The 19,233-nt window shown below is 41.6% G+C and overlaps 1 protein-coding gene across 1 annotated transcript in view; it reads left to right on the top strand.

Annotated features, from left to right (window-relative positions):
- Window positions 1-12,045: 12,045 nt before the first annotated feature.
- Window positions 12,046-19,233, top strand: part of LOC109417797 (uncharacterized) — a 28,353-nt gene continuing 21,165 nt past the window's right edge. Inside the window, exon 1 of the mRNA XM_019691968.3 lies at window positions 12,046-12,659. The gene's annotated coding sequence lies outside the window, so the exon portion shown is untranslated. The remainder of the gene's footprint in view (window positions 12,660-19,233) is intronic.

Here is a 19,233-nt window from a genome sequence, read left to right as displayed (position 1 = left end):
GACAGTGCCGCCTTGACCCTTGGCTGGGTTGTGAGTAATGTTGTCATTGCTAGTTTTGAAAACAAAGTTGTTTGTAAATACGGTTAAAGAATTGGTAAAAGTGACATTTACGACACAAATATTTCCAACTGTTTCCCAGATATTTCGAAGATGTCTACAGGCCTGCTTAGATAGATCAATCAAGGTTTTTGATTAGGATTTTATTATTCAGAAATCACGTGCTTTTCTGTTTCACGACTCACGTCACGGTGTGTCTGGTAGAACAAAATTAATTTAAAAAAATCGGTATCGCTAAACCACCCACCAAACGAAAGCTGAAGGTCCCCTCTTTCATTTGAGACTAAAAGGAGAAAGTTCTATCGGCGGGTCTAGAACAATTTTTTTTTTCAAATATTTCTGTCTTTGAGGCTTGTGTTTTTTTTTTCTCAACCTTGATTGTAGCCAAATGGGCTTGTATGAGGTCGCCCATTAGTAACGTGTCCTTTTAAAAGAGTAAACGGGTCAAATCAAAAATCAAAAATTTTTCTTACAAAATATGTATTGCTTAGGCATAAAGTGCAAAAAAAAATATATTTAAGGCAGTTGAATAGAATTTCAGCAGTATCTGGGCATATATACAAATAAACTTTGCCTTTTATGTGGAAGTTGTTATTGCGGCTGCAATTTTCTTATTTTTTTTTGACAGTGTCTTATGATTTAACAGTTTTACGATCAAAGTAGGCCGAGTAATGTCAACAAAAATAGTACATACATCAAAGTAGCTCGGATAACGGGGCACAACATTTGGAAGGTAATCCATTTCGGAAAACTGAAAGTTTTTTGATGATGCAATTTAAACCGTTCAAATAAATAAAACGATTTAGAACTCCACACCAATTTTATCAATGTGATGGTCTGTCTTATATCCTTGTATGCCGTGGCTCGGACACAATTATCACATGCCGGTATTTGTTCAATTTGTGCACCTTTATGGTACCTTAAGACTTAAACATTTTTAGTTAATTTAGACTGTTGCAGTTGGGTATAGCTCCTTACTTTTAAAGAAACAACTACGACAAGAACCCCCTAAGTGACGAGGGAACCAAACCAAAGAGTACGTTTTGTGTTTGAAAAAGTGTTTTTCCGCCACAATTATCATCGATAGCAGTTAATATTCACTGTTTTAGATTTGTTTAGTAAAATTGTCTAATAACGGGTAATTAGACATAAAAATATTAGTAACAGTATATCTTTGTGAACAGGTAGCCTTACTCAACTGACAAAAACAGAATAATTAATGCTACATGTCTAACGGTATATGTAGTAAGAACAATGTGCTAATCTGTCGGTTATCAATAGTTTGATCTTTTGCTATTTTTTTAAATCTGTATTAACGAGATTTTTAGCCCTTGGCTAGTTCATCTCGGGACCCACGCTTCACTTCCCTACCGTAGGAAGAACTCACATTTTGCGAGTTTGTCGGGAGTGGGACTCGATCCCAGGTCCTCGGCGTGATAGTCAAGTGTTCTAACCATCACACCAGGTCCGCTCCACATCTTCTGCTATGTAGCATCATGGCATTATAGACGAGTTAGCAACTTTTCATTCAATTCTACAGCTTTATTGATATATACACATGTTTTACATTAAAGTACATATGTCTGAGCACATACATATTAATCAGAACGGATTGAAAATGTCTTAACTTGTTCTTGTTTCTACTTGCAGGTTGTTGATATTATGAAAACTTTTTTCTGAAAGATATCAGAGATAGCAGTTAGTACTACCCCACAAAAAAGTTCGGACTTGCTCATTTAAATTTATCTCATTCAATGGTGTCGAATATATCCATTAGATTTACTCTCTACGAGCTTACATATTATTTGAAACCTTCTACATGGAGTTGTGGCCCTTGTTTGTGAAATATGTAGTTCTGCAAGAACTACAACTTCCCATAAAGGGCAAACGTGGCAGATCTAGCGCTACTACCGATGACGCAGAAAGAAATTGCTCGTTGCAGTTGTGTTCTAGATGCTACAGGAAGATGATCAAAGGCAAGCAGCATGTTTACACTAAAGCTGAAGTACATTGAAACTTGTTGAACATCATTCAGGCTTCTCATAAAGTTGCTGAGGTTGCTGAATATTTGAGGGCAAAACCCAGAAATCAGGCTGATCAGATGAAGCTCTCAAATATTCATGAACTACCATCCAGATGGAAACCGGCGTCAACGAGTGACCAGAACAGTAAACCGATTTTGTTCATCAATGATTTGTTTTTGATAACGAAAAGTGCCCATAAAGCCACAGCTGCAAAGGCGTGAGTACCCAGCACAACCATGCTGAGGATGACGTGTTCGATTCCCGGTCAGTCCAGGACCTTTTCGTGAAGGAAATTTCCTCGACTTAAATGAGCATGCAGTATTTTCGTGCAAGTCACACGCTATACACATGCAAAATAGTAATAGGCAAAAGAAGTTTTTAGTTAAAAACTGCGAAAGTGCTTGTAGGAGAAAAAATAAGAAAATTTCAAACAAATCGATCAATTTCATTTATTCTTATTACATCTCCTACAGTGCTCATAGAACAAGCTAAGAAGCAGGCTTTGTCTCTGTAGGGACATTATGCAAATAAGAAGAAGAAGAAGACGAAAGAAAACATGTGCCTTGAGTACCAGATGCGCATTGAAGTTGAGAAGCTGTTTGAGGAGAATATATGACGAACCCCGAAATTTCAAGAGCACAAATCTGAAGAACCAAATGACGGTATATGCTGTAAAGGTGGTCGATTGGTGACCTGCTGGTGCCAGTCAAATACGAGACCCTAAAGACGTATACGCATCTGTCATAGGATGCAAACACATTATTGGAATCTAGATTGGAATTCAAAGGAACAGCATATAACTCGATTTTATACTCACTGTTCTAGTACTTTCACCACACTGTCCATAAACACAAAACTGTCATCAGCTGAATTTCCCATTCACATGGGACTATTATGCTTTTATATGAAGAATAATAAACATAATATACAAAATATATCGTCGGAAAATCATGCTTGCAATGGAAAAACAGTGTTTTGTCATAAATGTGTTCTTCGAAAAAAATGAAAAAATACCATGTTTTCAAAAAAAAAAAATTGTTCTAGACCCGCCGATAGAACTTTCTCCTTTTAGTCTCAAATGAAAGGGGGGACCCTTAGCTTTCGCTTGGTGGGTGTCTTAGCGATACCGATTTTTTAATATTAATGTTCTCCACCAGACACACCGTGACGTTGTTGTCAGCAAGAATCTGATGTGAAAGAGCCATGAGAAGAGCCCTCTATTCATTCGGAAGCTCTTAGCTCGATTTCATCAGCAAGTCTTTACCCTGGCCTTTACCACAAGTCCGAACTATGCTGCTTCGCGTTGCCATGAAATTTATAATTAGGGTATTGTACCATTTGGGCAGGTGTACCTATTTTGGGCACTTGCTGCTATAACTAAATCAATTTCCAACCGATTGCCTTGAATTTTTGTACAGAGTTAAGCACGTACAGTTTCTAACTCTACACAAAAATTCAAATCAACCGGTTTGAAATTTACTTAGTTATTGTGGCAAGTGCCCAAAATAGGTACACCTGCCCAAATGGTATAAGACCCTACTTCCTTCTTCCCAGCTTCTGTTCGGTTCGGTTTTTTTTCGGTTTTCCTCGATCTATCCCCATGTAAGGATTAAGTGGGATACTGAGAAAAGGAAAACAAGGCATATAGCATTAGCAGTGGTGATGCGCGATAAACAAAGAATCGAAACAAACGGTCAAGATGAAATGAAACTTCAGTCTTGTGAAATAAATTGTACTACAAAGTTGTGTAGCTCTCGGTTCTGCTGTACGCAGAACAGAATCGGAGGAATCTGCTGCTCCGGGTATACTAGTCGCTTACTCCGGACACTACACCGCCGAGATGAGTCATTTCTTTCGCTGACTTAATGCTTGCGTTCACTGCACCGTTCAGATGTTCGATAAAGTCCAGCTTCCACCTTTCAATTACTTCACGTCCGTCCGACAAGAGGCTGCTATCCAAATACCGCGGCACAATTCAACTTGTGAAACTTTCTCCAGGAGTTTCTTTAGGGATTCCCAGGGAGTGCTTGGTTGGATTCTTCCGGAGGTTTATATAGGATTCCTACTGAAGTTCTCTCTGGAGTTCCTCCAGGAGTTTCTTCTGAGCTACCTAAAGACATTCCGTCTGGGTTACTTCAAGAACCATTATTAAGTTTCCACCAGGAAGTACTAACGGAATTCTTCCAGAGATTCTTTCCTGGCTTGCTTGAGAAATACAGTGGGTGGCCAAAATGTTTGGGATAGGCAACTTTTTTTCTCTCACAAAAACGTTCATCATGCTGTAATTTTTTTAATTTTTTAGAGTGCATAAAAACTTCTCATTCTCATTCTCTTTGACTGTTTTTCAACCTATTGTAGGGTATCGGGATGCTTCGTTGGCATAGTCCCCTCGTTCGGCATATCTCAACGTTAATCAAAAACTCAAACAAACACGCATAACTGGATATCGGAAAAGCTATGCGGCAAACAACTGTAACATTTCGTTTCAATTTTAGCACTTTGGAGCATTAAAATTTAATGAAAATGTCACTTTGTATAGCTTTTGTGGACGCCATGATTCTTCGGCTTAGTGGGTAGTCTATACACATGATCATAAATAGCATGATTCCGGAACATTTCGAACTGACTTTTCAATAACTGAACATTTGATGCGACGGTCAAAGACGCTATTTTGAACTTGTATATTTGTTTTCAACGAAAAATAAATATTTTACAAATTGAATGTGGGCCGAATATTGAGGACATTTTTTTCACTATATACCCAAATCTTGGCCCATCAGTAAAGTGACGTCAACAACACCGATAAAGTGACGTCAACAACATTGCTTGCGTAAGAACCAGAAACAACGGACAGGAAGAAAGATTTTGTGTACGGTGACTGTAAAAATATAACACAGTTATAGGGTTGCGTTGTTTTCGTTAATAAATTAAGAAAGAACTTAAGTTCAAGTAATTTATTTACAGTTTTTTGAAAATTTTGCTCCGAAAATGTAATATACAAGTAAGATTGGTGAACAAACAGAGATAGTACTTCAGCAGAAATATGGAAAAAAATGAGATAATAAGTGGTTCTAGTGCATGGAAAGCAATAGGCCAACGTTATATCCACTAATAGGCCAATTTTTGTACCATAGACCAACGCAACGTTGCATACCATCGCATCGAATTTTTCAAACTTAATTAAGTAAATTTTTGAATATTTACGTTAGTTTACTTCCAATTGGTGAAACTTGCATTGCCTAGAGTGTGTAATAGGGTCAACATATTATTTCTAGTGCTATTAATTCATGAGTTATTGTCAAATTTGTCAATGCGGCTTGCAAATTAGGCCAAGGAATGGTACATATATCCTATGTGCATCATTGGTACAAATTTGAGCTCGATTGGTTAATCATTCACGAAGTTAGAACCTTCTCGTAAAACGCTATTTTTTTGACAACTATTTTTTGAGCTGTCATATCTCGAAAACCACAAGTTATTAAAAGTTATTAAAAGATAGGTACTTTCTGAACGATAAAAAAGTTTTCATAGATTGTTGATAAACGGTAAAAATTTCATTCAATTCGGTTTACTGGTTTCTGAGATATGACAGTTCAAAAATTTGTTGTCTCAAAAATAGTGTTTTACTATAATGATTCTAACTTTGTGAATGATTAATCAATCGAGCACAAATTTATACCAATGATGCACATATAATAGATTGACAAACAGTCAAAATTTGAGAATTTTTTATGCACTCTATGAAAAGATACTGCATGTTGAACATTTTTGGGGGAGAAAAAAAAAGTTGCCTATCCCAAACATTTTGGCCACCCCCTGTACCTTCTGAAATTATTTCAGGAGTTCCTGGATATATGAAAATTCCTCCCGAGTTTTCTCTAGAAATTTATTCCGAGATCTTTCTAAGATTACTCGAAAAAATTTTCATGAGCTTCTTCCAGGAACTCCGTTTTGAGGTTTCTCCACATTTTTTCTATGATCCCTAGTCTAAGATTTCCTCTTGTGATTTCTCAGGGAGCTATATCTGGCATTCTTTTTGGGGTTCCTTCTGAAGTTCCCTCTGAGGTCCTTCCAGGAGTTTCTTCTTAGATTCCTAACAGGTTCCATCTCAGGAACTAGTTCTGCGACCTTAAGCGATTTCTTCCAGCAATTCCATTCGAGATTCTCCTAATAACATCTGAGGAAAATCATGAACTTGCTGGAGTTTTTCCTCAAGGAAATCCTGTAGGAACTTGAGAAATTGAATGGGGGAATTTCTCAAAATACTACCAAAAAAAATCTGACGAATTTCAGAGTGAACTTCCAAAGGAATTCCAGAAGGATCTGCAGGAATTCCAACCAGAACTCTGGGAGGAAACCAGAAAACTGTTCATAGATCAATATGGGAAAGAGTTCTTGGAGAAATCCTAGAAGCAGATTCTGGAAGAATTCCAGAAAAACTTCCCGAAATAAGTATCAAAAATAATCCCAGAACAAGTTTCCAAAGAAATCTCGAAGGATTTCCTAAAGAAATTCCAGAAGCAATTTCTGACAGAAGCCCACAGAAAACTCCCTGATGGAGCTCACCGGAAGGAGTTCCTGGAAGAATCCTGGAAGTGATTCATGGTGGAATGGGGCACGTTCGGTGTAGTACTTGACTTGTAGTAATGAGCTGAGTTTTAGTATGGTGAGAAGGTCATTTCTCCGTTTCTGCAGTGAAATGTTGCAAAAATTGTGGGTATTATGATTCCTTGCTTAATTTGATCCTGTTTGAGCAAAACTTTGGATAACTAAGTTGTTTATGTTGCAAGACATGGAGAAAACAAACAACACTGTTGACCTTCTTACTACACTAAAATTCAGCTCATTACTACAAATCTAGTACTTCATCGATCTGTCCTATCCCGGTAGAGGATCTTACAGGAATCCCGGAAGAAGTTTCCGATAGAAGCAATCCCATTAGTAAATTCTGAAAGGATCCCGGAAAAAGCTCCAAGAAAAATCGCAAATCTGAGCCCGGATTCGGATTCAGCGGCCCAAAATCCGTCAGAGACACATAAGTTTGCTCTTGGCAGACAGACCTGAACTTAGATTTTGTTACGCTGTGTGATCACATCCGTGATGTTCATCTGGCCAACGTGCCTCTTCATGTGAACCAATCTGGAAAGCCTATTGTGACTCTTTTACACAAGGTTGTTTTCGATATTGAGAAATCATTCACTCAAAAGCAATTTTGTTTGGGTGTTTTCTTAGATATCGAGGGTGCTTTTGACAACGTACCTTTCAATGCCATATTGAAAGCCAAGTCATGGTATATCTCCAATAATTTCCAATTGGAATTTCCAAATGCTCAAAAACCGACATCTCTTCTCGACATTGCATCAAGCGGCGATTAGGAAATTGAGTGTTTGTGGATGCCCCCAAAGGGGGAGTCTTATCACCGCTTTTGTGGAATCTCGTAGCAGATACGCTATTGAGGCAACTCAAAAGTAGCGGTTTTCCAGCTTATGGTTTTGCCGACGAATATCTTACATTGTTAGTCGGTATGTGTATAACCACCCTTTTCGACCTGATGCAAAGCGCCCTTCAGGTAGTCGAGGGGTTACCTTACCTTACCGGTCAGGCTAAGGCCGGGGTGGCCTCTGCTGTACATAGTAGCCGCCTCCATTCCACTCGGTCCATGGCTGTTTGTCTCCAGTTCCGCACTCTGCGTAGGGTCCGCAGATCATCCTCCACTTGGTCGACCCACCTAGCTCGCTGCGCTCCACGTCTTCTTGTACCGGTCGGATGACTCTCGAGAACCATTTTAGTCGGGTTGCGATCTGACATCCTGATGACATGACCCGCCCACCGTAGCCTCCCGATTTTCGCGGTATGGACGATGGTTGGTTCTCCCAGCAGCTGATGCAGCTCGTGGTTCATTCGCCTTCTCCAAGTCCCGTCTTCCATCTGCACTCCGCCGTAGATGGTTCGCAACACCTTCCGTTCGAAAACTCCAAGGGCGCATTGGTCCTCTGCACGTAGGGTCCATGTTTCGTGCCCATAGAGGACGACCGGTCTAATCAGCGTTTTGTATATAGTTAACTTCGTGTTACGGCCAGGCTTGATAATCCTCCTCGAAATCAAAAGAGTTTTGCAACATGCTCTAGAGCGGTGTTTTGCTTTTGCCTCGTCGCGAGGGAGCGAACGTACCCCAAACAGAGAGGCAATAAAAACTGAGCGAGGAAGAGGGGAACGAAAAAAGAGCCGATGATTATTTTGGGTTTTTGAGTGCGATTTTCGCCTCGAGAGTCTTTCTTTGTATGGGAGTGGAACTCGCGAGAGCTTTTTGAGTGTGAGTGGACGTGAGAAACACAACAAGCAATTATGAGTGTTGGACGAACTCCTCGCTGCGCGGCAAGCTCGCGCTCGGGGCTGTTGAGGATTTGCGTTGTGATTTCTGAGTTTTATTTTCACTTCTCAGAAAATCGCTTCCCCATTTTCTCGCGAGGGAGTTTCTGTCAAGCCTGGTTACGGCGAACTTTATTCGATCGTAGAGTTCTGCGGAGTCCAAAGTAAGCACGATTTCCTGCCACAATGCGCCTCTGAATTTCTCTGCTGGTGTCGTTTTCGGCGGTCACCAGTGAGCCCAAGTACACGAATTATTCAACCGCCTCGATTTCATCACCGTCGATATAAATTCGGGGTGGCGGGCGCACTGATTCCTCCCTGGAGTCCTTTGCCATCATGTACTTTGTCTTCGACACATTAATGACTAATCCGATTCGTCTGGCTTCACTCTTCAGTCGGATATACGCTTCCGCCATCGTCTCAAATTTACGAGCAATAATATCAATATCATCAGCGAAACCAAGCAGCTGAACGGACTTCCAGAAAATCGTTCCACTCGTGTTTATTCCCGCTCTCCTAATCAAGGATGGGAACACTCACTTGGAAAGAGGTACACTCACTTGCAGTTTTCTCAGCTCAGAAGCGTGCAATCAAAAAACGATGTATGGACGACTTTTGCCTTGTGATTTTGTCTAAAAGTTTGCCGAATAGAGTAAGGGTCGCACACGCATACCGAATTCGTGAGTGAGCTGCGAAAGCAACTCTCCACGAGGTGAATGTAATTTACACTCACCTTGTTGATAGTCGCCTTCACAGCTCTGTCACGACTTTGGAATTCGTGAGCGACCCCTACTCTATTCGACAAAGTTTGAGACAAAACCACAAGGCAAAAGTCGTCCATACATCGTTTCTTGATTGCACGCTTCTGAGCTGTCAAAATGGCAAGTGAGTGTAATTCTTTGAAAGTGAGTGTTCCCATCCCTGCTCCTAATTACACCCTCTAAAGCAATGTTGAACAGCAAGCACGAAAGATCATCACCTTGCCGTAACCCTCTGCGAGATTCAAAGGGACTCGAGAGTGTCTCTGATACTCGAACTACGCACATCACTCGATCCACCGTCGCCTTGATCAATCGTATCAGTTTATCCGTATTCGTACATAATCTGCCATAGCTGTTCTCGATCGATTGTATCATACGCCGATTTGAAATCGATGAACAAGTGATGTATGGGCACGTTGTATTCGCGGCATTTTGCAACACCTGGCGGATGGCGAACATCTGGTCCGTTGTAGCGCGTTCACCCATAAATCCAGCCTGATATTGCCCAACGAACTCTCTTGCAATCGGTGATAGACGGCGGCATAAAATTTGAGAGAGTATCTTGTAGGCAGCGCTCAGTAGTGTGATCGCGCGGTAGTTCCCGCAAACCAACTTGTCGCCCTTTTTGTAGATAGGACACACGATACCTTCCATCTATTCCTCCGGTACTACTTCCTCCTCCCAAATCTTGGTAATGACCCAGTGTAGTGCTCTCACCAGTGCTTCTCCACCGTATTTTAGAAGCTCGCTTGGTAGTTGATCTGCTCCAGCGGCTTTGTTGTTTTTCAAAGGGCCAACCACCTCCTCAATCTCTTGGAGGTCAGTGGCCGGAAGTCTTTCGTCCTGTGCACATACTCCTAGATCTGTTACCACGCCACCTTCGGTACTTGCAACGATGCCATTGAGGTGCTCATCGTAATGCTGCCGCCACCTCTCGACCACCTCAAGCTCTCTCGTGAGAATATTCCCGTAATTATCTCGGCACATTTCGGCTTGTGGCACGAAGCCTCTGCGCGAGCGGTTCAGCTTCTCGTAGAACTTTCGTGTGTCCTTAGCGCGGTACAGCTCTTCCATCGCTTCGCGATCTCGTTCTTCCTGCTGGCGCATCTTCATCCGGAAGACTGAGTTCTGCCTGTTCCGCGCCTGTCTGTAACGTGCCTCGTTCGCTCTCGTACGGTGTTGCAGCATTCTCGCCCATGCTGCATTCTTCTCGTTGTTCAACTGTTCACATTCACCGTCGTACCAGTCGTTTCTGTGATTCGGAGTCGCGAAGCCTAGTGTTGTAGCCGAGGTACTACCTATGACGGATCGGATGTCTCTCCAGCCATCTGTGTGGGCCTGTCCATAAACTACGTAGACTCGTAGGGTGGGACGGGGGGGTCTGGCCAAAGTCTACGCTCCATACAAATTTCGAAAATTTTGTATGAACAAAAGTCTACGGAGGGGGAGGGGGGGGGGTCTGAGATTGCCGAAAATGAGTCTACGTAGTTTATGGACAGCGCCTGTGTAGCTGCGCCAAGCTGCTCTCCCGTTGGTAGGGCCACTGCTAACTGCTGCGCGTAGTCTTGAACCATTTCTACGTTACACAGCTGCTCAATTTGAGTCGCGGCGTTCGACTTCGACGCGTGGTGATAACTGTCGAAAGTTTTGAGCGCATGCATACAGCGACTAAGTAGTGATCCGAATCTATATTCGCACTGCGGTATGTGCGGACATTGGTTAAATATATCCGAGAAGAATTTACCGTCGATTAGAACGTGGTCGATTTGGTTTTCTGTTTGATGGTCGGGTGATCTCCAGGTGGCTTTGTGGATATCTTTGCGGGGGAAGAAGGTGCTTCGGACTACCATACCACGGGAGGCTGCAAAGTTTACGCATCGCTGGCCGTTATCATTCGATACGGCGTGCAGGCTGTTTCGCCCGATTACCGGTCTGTACATTTCCTCTCTTCCTACCTGCGCGTTCATGTCGCCGACAACGATTTTCACGTCACGCGGCGAGCAACCATCGTATGTTTGCTCTAGCTGTGCGTAGAACGCTTCTTTCTCGTCATCGGGTCTCCCTTCGTGTGAGCAATGGACGTTGATGATGCTATAGTTGAATAAACGGCCCTCAACTCTCAACATGCACATCCTTGCGTTGATCGGCTGCCACCCGATCACACGTTGTCGCATCTTGCCCAACACTATAAATCCTGTTCCCAGTTCATTGGTGGTGCCACAGCTTTAGTAGAAGGTAGCCGCTCGATGTCCGCTTTTCCACACTTTCTGTCCAGTCCAACAAAGTTCCTGCAACGCCACGATGTCGAAGTTGCGGGGATGTAGCTCAATATAGGCTCTGCGTTATCACAGTGCCCTTTTCAGGACGCTGTTTGAACACATTGTGGTACGCTTATGCGTGTGTGACGATCCTATTCCCTTACCTGTCCTTTTCCTTGTCCCATTCTTTTTTCCTTCCCTTCCCCCTCAGGTAAATAATGAATAGACTCGTGTTCATGCGATGGCACAAATTTCCCAAATGGAGGAGAACGTGCCTCTGGAGTCGGCCCACTGATACTAGATACTGATTTAAATATACATCACTTAAAAATAAGATTCAGTAGAGGCCAAGGTAGAGGCATTTATATTACCCAACGCCTACTCTCTGAACCCTATTTTCAAACAACCTGCAACTGAAAAGCAGCATGGATGGCCTGGCCATAATATATCCCCACGAGAAATGTGGTTCAATATGTTACACAACCACCCTAAATCAGTAAAACCCCCGAAGAAATCACTTTATACATATCGTAGCTCGTGCCCCCTCGTCAATCGGCAAGCTCGCTATGATAAGACACCAACCACAGTCAGCGATGGTGTATATCTACAGTGTGCCATTGAGGAAGGTTCTCCATTTCGCACAGGTACTCGCACATACCTCTACACAACAACGACGCACTGAAGTGGGCTAGCTTCCCTCAGCCTCAGCACACACATGGGGAGCATGCATGGGGAGAGCCTCTCGCCACCAGAAGGTGGCAGTCTCGCAGCACAACAGCTTTCGTCGTGAAGTGGAAGAACCGATCATCAGTGTTTACCGCGAATTTGTAACGAAGTGAGGTGTCGAATTGTATCGCTCCACTACTGTACCGCCGGCCGATTGACCTTGGCGCCCAATTGCGGCAGTGTAGTGCGCTGATTGAGAGTGTTAATAACTGTGTGCTATTAAGTGAGGCGAGGATGCTGTAATTTTTCGGTGATTTGAAGTCGGAGTGGAAATATTTTTTTTTCGTTCATGCCTGATTGAGTAAACTGTTTGATAATTGTCGAACGTGCGATGATCTCTCCGGGAAGTCAATAAAACTGTACGAGAGAAGATTTATTTTGTTTTTGTTGGTCGTGATCTGACTCATCCTGACATCAGTGAGGTGAATTAATTTGCCGGTTGGCGGTGGCAACAATCCGCAAATGTGAGTACCTGACGATCGTTGAATTTGAATTTACTACCTGCATCGATTTGCACTTGGATATTCAAATGAGTCTTTCGATGAAATCATACTTCTGGGAATTGAAGCCTATGGCGGTCCACTTATCACGCCGTGGTCACAAGTGACAACAACGGTAATGATAAAACGTTATCTTAGAATGCAGTACTAGGGTGACCCAAGCTTTCAAACAAATTTTGGTAATTTGGTATATAACTTTGAAGAGACACAAACCTTCTCAAAAATAAAATCATTCAGAAAATTCTTAAAGTTTGATATTTCTTATTAGCACATGAAGTCATTTTTTCTCTCAAACAATCTTTGACCTCTCGCCTAAAAGCTCTTCTTCAAAAAAGTGAAAGGCTAAAACTCTAGGCTCAATTCACTTTGGGTCACTCTAGTACCTACATCGTTTTACTCAACCCGAAAACAAACACAACGCGATGTCGTTGTTAGTTCGTTATCTGACCGCCAACGGTGGTAGTTTATCAATGACAAAAGCTGGGAACCCCTCTTCATCGCCATATACCTATACAAGATTGACCACATAAACGTAGAATTTCTGAAATCTGCACAATATTGCTGTTTAACACATATTCCTAAGTATCGCACAAGCTGTTATCTTGCAACATCCTCGAAATAATTAGGAACCATTCATCATTCCCGTCGATTTCAACTCAGTTGCACTGCTTTTCTTTGGACAGAGCGTTTGCATCGCTGCATGAGCCTGACTGCATTCTAGATACGATTCTACACAGTGAAGGTTTGTGTCGTGCTTTTACGACAACGACAACGTTCAAGGGGAAGGTTGTCACGCTGTCACCCCGTCGTTTGTCACCACCCATATGGTATCGGGTGCAGTTGTGTTGTACTGATACAACCTTATAGAAGAAGTAGGGGTATGGGAAGGCATATCGATTCAAGGTGTGCAATTTGAAACGGATTGCGGCGAACTAACATTTTGCAAGTGGTTTTGAAGTGTTGTAAGTATGGAATTTAGGTGAAGGGGTCAGGATGTGTAGTTTAATATTACACTTCCATGCAGTTGTTCCGTCTTTTCTTGTGGTGATATGATTAAGGGATGTTAATAAACCACGAGGGACATGTTTACACTGAATACTCTTTTTATGAACTAAATAAGTGCATAAAAAGGTAACGTAGTGTATAAGTTCTACCTCGATATAGTGGAGCGGACGTGGTGTGATGGTTAGAACACTTTACTATCACGCTGAGGACCTGGGATCGAATCCCACTCCCGGAAAGCTCACAAACTGTGAGCTTCCTTCGGAAGGGAAGTAAAGCGTGGGTTCCAAGATGAACTAGCCAAGGGCTAAAAATTTCGTTAATACAGATAAAAAAAACCTCGATATAACGTAACGTTTTTTTGGTTCAAACTTTTTGCTATTTAAATAGTAAGCGTAAATTATAGAATAACGTATTCCTGATAAAATTCCTAAAGAAATTCATGGACGAGGAGTTTCTGTACAGATCCCACAAACTTAAAACTCAGAAATGCTGATATCCCGCATGTTTCCATTCTTTTGCCGAGATTTGTACAGCCGAGTAAATCAGCAAACAACTATTTTGCAGAGATCTCAGCAAATTTGACAGTCCATTGTTGAGACTCGGAAAACTTTTAGCTGAGAGTCAGCTAACAAACGTATTTTTTTTTGCTGGGATATCAGTTGATGGTTTTGCTGAGCACACGACTTTCCGCGTTTCTGCTGAGCCCATAAATCGGTTTTGAGAGCGCAGGTGAAGTCTTCCAAGCAGGATTTTTTGTAGCAATTCTAGAACAAATAAGGCCAGAACAAATCTTATTTTCTTCTTTTGTCACTATACTCGTTGGCTCACCAAGGGGAAGGACGATAAATAATAAATGAATTTGATGAAAAAATACCCAAACAATTCGGAATAATCTATAAAGTCATCGGATTAGTTAAGAAATTTTCTGGAAAACTCTCATTCGCCTTAAAATATTAAAATTTCTTGAATAATTTGTTAGTGTCCCCCTCAAAATTTTGAATTTTAACCAAAATTTTCCGAGGGGGCGGTGACAAAAGAGAAAACCGAAATTTGTGTCAGCCTAACTGAAAGAATAAAAATCTTAGGGGGAGTTCCTGAAGGAATTATCAATACATCCTTTGATAAAAATCTTGAAGAATCAAAAAGAATTCTTGAAAAAAAAAACTAGCAGATTTCTGGAAGAATCCAACCAGGAATCTCTGAAAAAAATCCTGGTGGATTTTCGGAAGAACTTATACAAATTTTTTGGTGAAATACCTACACGAATTGCAGGGAAAATCCCAAAAGAAAATTTTAAATTACAGAAATTACATTAAAATGTGTTGAATAAGTTCTAGCTGTAATTCCTGAGTAAATTTTTGCAAATACTGCTTGAGCATGAAAAGTTGAAATATTTGATCATTTTTTGAGGGTTCATAGCAGGAATAACTGGAAGAATCCCAGTATTTTTTTAAAGGAATGGCTGAATGAATCCTTGGAACAATCTATGGAATTTTTCGTGGAATCATTGAGAACCTATAGGAGATATTCCTAAAGGAATCGTATCAAAAACTTTTGAAGCAATAACAGTAGGCATTCCTAAAGAAATTCTAGCAGAAATTTATAGAAGAAATGCATGAAGGAATCATAGAAGGATCCTTGGACAATTATGGAGGAACTCGTTAAGGAATTCCAGAATGAATCGCAGGAAGTATTTCATAAGGAACTCCATCAGGAACTCCCGGTTGAAATCTCGAATGAATTCTGGAGGAATCCCAAAAGCAACTGCTGGAGGCATTATTCGATGGAAACTATTGCATTTTCCACTGGCAGTAAATAAAACGATGTACATCTTAGCGCCACTTGCTGAAGGTTTCTTACTTATAATCAAACCAACAGATAAAGTTTGACACTTGACCAGCTGTGATGAAGAAGAAGAATCTTGCTATGTACAATATTGGTTTGAATAGTTAGATGTAAAATGAATTTAAAATATTTATAACAATATTTAAGAAATTATCTATGATAACAAAAAAAAATAAGAAAGGCATAACGTCACTGTTGGGTGAGTAACTTAATCTTTAGGTTGATTTTCTTTTAAAATAATCATTTAAAACAAAATTCTGGAAGAAAAAAAATCTGGTTTCGATGGCGCTTCATTAGGATTACGGCAATTTCAGAGACGTTTCAAGGAACTTTATGGGATGGAGTATTCAGGGGGCGATTCAGAGGGTGGGATGACAGGAGACTTTGAAGGAAACTAAAAGAGGTTGAAAAGGAGTTTCAAGGCATTTCAAAGAGTTTCATAGGGTTCATGATCATTTTAGAGGTATTCCGAAAGGTTTTAGGGGCGTTTAATTGCATTTCAGGGGCGCTTCAAGGAGTTTGAGTGCGTTTCTTAGGTTTCTGGAGCCTTTTAAAGGGATTCCGAGGGGTTTCAGGACATTTCAAATGGGTTGTGGGGATCTCAAGGGCGTTTCAATTGGATTATAGAGAATTCAGGAGTGTTCCAAGGCCTTTCCGGGGCGTTTCAAGAGGTTTCAAGTGGTTTTCTGGAAAGCTTCAGAAGTTTAAGGGTTTGCAGGGGTCAAAGAGATTACAGAAATTTCAGGAGCGTTCCAATAGTGTGAAACGCCTCAAAGGTTCCCTGCAGCCCATCAGAAACCCTGTGGGCCCCATTTAAAGTCCCTGAAATCTCCTGGTACCCCCTGAAATGCTCGAGATGTCCCCCCCCCCCACGAAATGGACATCCTCAAACGCCCCTAAGACTGCCTAAATCGCCCCTGAGACCTAGTGCGGCCCGATCAACGCCCTTATTCAGGTACCCCCTGAGGCCCTCTGAAAGACTTCTGAGACCTCCTCTGGACCACTTAAATTCCCCATGCGACCCCCTGGGACTCCTTTGAAACGCATCTGAGATCCTCTTGTATCCCCTGAACACCACTGAAACCACCCGAGACCCCCTGAAACATCAGTGGGTTCCAGAACGGTTTCAAACGCATTTTAATATATTTTTTTTTGATTGCAGGTTTATACACCGAAACCTCCAAGTTTCTAATCGATTTGATTTCAGAGTGTTTTCAGTGAATATTTTAGATTTATTTTTATTTACTGAATTGACTTTTCTGACTTTATAAAAAGGCGGTTTTTTCAGCACGAATTTATAGTAGTAGGGTCTGGGACCATTTGGGCAGGAGCATCTATTTTGGGCAATTGCAGCTATAACTCAGTCAATTTCAAACCGGTTGATTTGAATTTTTAAGCATGGCAAGATATTGTGCGTATCTGATCATGTCTCAAAAATCAAGTCAATCGGTTCAAAATTGACTGAGTTATAGTAGCAAGTGCCCAAAATAGGTGCTCCTGCCCAAATGGTCCCAGACCCTATTAACTAGAATACTCCAATTTTGGTAAAATTCCTCATCCTTAAAAAGAAACAAATCATGAATTCTAATGCAGCTCGTGAAACGGTCTTTGTGGATATTACGATATGTTTCCATGAGATTTACGATCTTTGCTTATCTCTAGGAGCGGTTTGGAAAACACAGGAATTTAGCAAGAAACTCGGTCAACACCATTTCCTTTTTTTGGGGTAAACCACTACCAGACCTCCAACCGCCATTCCCAAGAACCACAATTTTATGAAAAAAATGCTCAGTGTAAAAAGCTTTCATAAGAAAAAAAATTCAGCTGCACCGTTATTTTTAAGTTCAATTGTTTAAATTTCTGGCTACACCACTGTACCCAAATAACTCGGTTTCGTTTATTCAATTCATATTTTTTTTCTTAAAATTGCATTGGGCCCCAGAGGTTTCGAAAATTCTCAAAGGGAATCGACACCTCAAAAAGGTTGGGAACTCCTGGTTTAAACCCAAGCAACACACATGTCATATAATAGTTACGGCAGCGCAAGTTTTGGTTGTATAGAAGTAAATTTGACGTAATTTAAACATCATGTTAAAAGAACGTCAAAATAACTTTAATACAACCAAAACCTACGCTGCCGTAACTTTAGTATGACATGTGTGTTGCTTGGGAAGCTCTTACCATCATTGATGACGTCAAACCCGACAGAAGCCTATCATTGATCTGTTTTTCTCTGGCCACCAAACCCAACATAGACCCAACAATTGTTCGATGTTGGTTCAACAGTGGCCCAACATATGATAAAAATTGACCTGGCATTCGAAAGTATTTCAGCCTGGCGGAATTTGCAGGGTTTTTCGTGTTTCGTGCCAAGCTAGTCATTTGAATGATAATTCATTTAATTGACAAGGATTCGCTTCTTATTTGATGAGTGCTTTGATTGAATGAATAGTTTTAATCATGAAAAAAAAAATATACTGAAAAAAAAGGGTTAGTTACTGTAACGCCTGTAAAACATTGAGAAAACTTGCTGAAAATCCTCTGCAACTTCGTGAATACCATCGAAAACCCCCTGAGATTCTCTTGGAACCCAAGTAACGCACCTGAGACCCTCCAAAGCTCCCTAAAATGCTTCTGTAACGCCTTGGGAAATCCTCTGGAAAACCTCCGAAAGTTCTTAAAATGGCTCCAAAACCGCTTGAATTCTCCTCGGACCCCATGTCACGCACATGAGACCCATAGAAACAACAGAAAACGCCCTTGTAACGCCTTCAAAATAAGCTGAAAATCTTCTGAAACTTCCCAAAATGCCGTCAAAAACCCCCTAGGAGCCTGGTAGAGCAAGGGATAATGTGAGTGACGAAACATGTTCCACAGTCGCCGTACTGTTAGTCGTCTCATTTTGTCACTCGTTGTCTCTTGGTCTGTTTCGGTCTAGGCATCGTTCGGGCCTAGCAGGTAGCAATTCGATAGGCTCTGTATATGATCGCGTCTCGATCGCCGCCGCCGGTCAGCTGTTGTTTTGTACATAAGCAATTAATCAGAACCAAATATACCGTCGCGAAACCAACATCTCGTTGGTCGTCGTTCTTTTACTGTTCGCGTAATAAAGTGTTGTCATTTGCCAAGTCCGCCGCGAATTTCTATATAGTGTCCGAAAACCGTTCATAAGTATAACGCGCGAACATTTGGTCCTTCGAGCCGGATCGGATTCCCGGCGAAGGTTCTCGGACACGGGCGCGGTAAAAGTGGGCAATTGCCAAGTGGAAGAACAGTGACTTTGGACTGCACCATTGTGCAATAACTGTGACAAAGACGCAAGAGTGAATAGTGTCACCATTTCGGTGAAAGTTGCGCCATCGCAGAAGAAATTGCGCGCCGTTGGTAGTGCTCAAAGTGTCAAAGACAATTGGAGACCACCGGAGCAGATAGTGGCCATCTCCTGCGACAGCGGTCAACCCCTTGGAGGAACCAGCACGACGAGGACGGATTGCGCCAACGAGGACGAGTGGATGAAGTAGTCGGATGCTGCTAGCAAAACAGGGAGTAGAGTGCATGATATTGTGGTGGCGAATTGCATGAATCGCCGTAAAAAAAATCTGTGGCTGTGAGAAATAAATACCTAATTGATTGCATGTGAGTGAGTCCATTTTCATTTAAGTGCAGTAGCCCTGGTGTCCGCCCAAAA

Source organism: Aedes albopictus, chromosome 2, assembly GCF_035046485.1.
Source record: "Aedes albopictus strain Foshan chromosome 2, AalbF5, whole genome shotgun sequence".
NCBI lineage: Eukaryota > Metazoa > Arthropoda > Insecta > Diptera > Culicidae > Aedes > Aedes albopictus.
Note: the sequence above shows the minus strand (reverse complement) of the source record. Positions and strands in the feature narration are given on the sequence as shown.